Genomic DNA, 964 nt, shown 5'->3' with positions numbered 1-964 from the left:
AAAAAAAAAAAAAAACCTTAAAAGGGTGGAATGTGCACGAGTGTGGGGACATGATGTTTAACATTGAGGAGATACGGCAAGCAAGTCTTCGACATGGCTTTCAACCATTGACTATGCTCGCTTGATCATGTTTAATTTTACTCTATTTTTAAAAGATTTTAAGACTATATATTCGTCATTTTCCATGTCATTACCTAATTAATGATTTATCCTAATGGAACATGTATCTGAAAGTGTATTTTTATGAATTATGAATCTGTGGGGTTGGAATAATTGTGGACACAGTTATAACTGGAGTGTTCACCAAATCATGCAAACTGCACAAATTATAAAAACCGCATCAAAACTACACGCAAAATGACATAATCGCATCACGTCGCAAGTATCAACACACATAGTGTAATGCAGCTTGCAGTTTTATAATAAGAAAACTATACCACATTGCACCATTTCTATATATTAATATATTTATTTTTTAATATTAAATATATTATTAATAGTTTAGTTTTCAATAAAAAAATAGTTTAATAACCCAAATAAGTGTTGATTAGAAAAGTCAACCCAAAATAAAGAAAAACTAGGTTAATAGTTTAAAACTTGGCCTAAAGAAAAGGAAAAATCAGTTTTGGGCTAGGCAAGAAAAATCCAAAATTTAAAAAATATACCAACTTTTTATGGTTCAAATCACATCTTATACACTGAACTGCACATGTGACCACAAAAATAAAGTGCGGTGCGGACGTACAAAGTGGTTAAACTTTGTACCGTATCACACCGCATGTGTAATATAAAAATAAAATATAGTGCGATTATAATTTTAGTTAAACCACACAGTAAAATGTGGTGCTAAAAAGACTGAAAATCACACTACCTGCACCGCGAACACCACTCATGACAATGATATATGTATTATGAGGTAGTATTGAGAGGAGTTGGAAATACTAAGTGCTGAGATGGCCCGTCT

Source organism: Quercus suber, unplaced genomic scaffold (genome assembly GCF_002906115.3).
Source record: "Quercus suber isolate HL8 unplaced genomic scaffold, Cork oak 2.0 scaffold_208, whole genome shotgun sequence".
Lineage (NCBI taxonomy): Eukaryota > Viridiplantae > Streptophyta > Magnoliopsida > Fagales > Fagaceae > Quercus > Quercus suber.
This window is presented reverse-complemented; position numbering follows the sequence as displayed.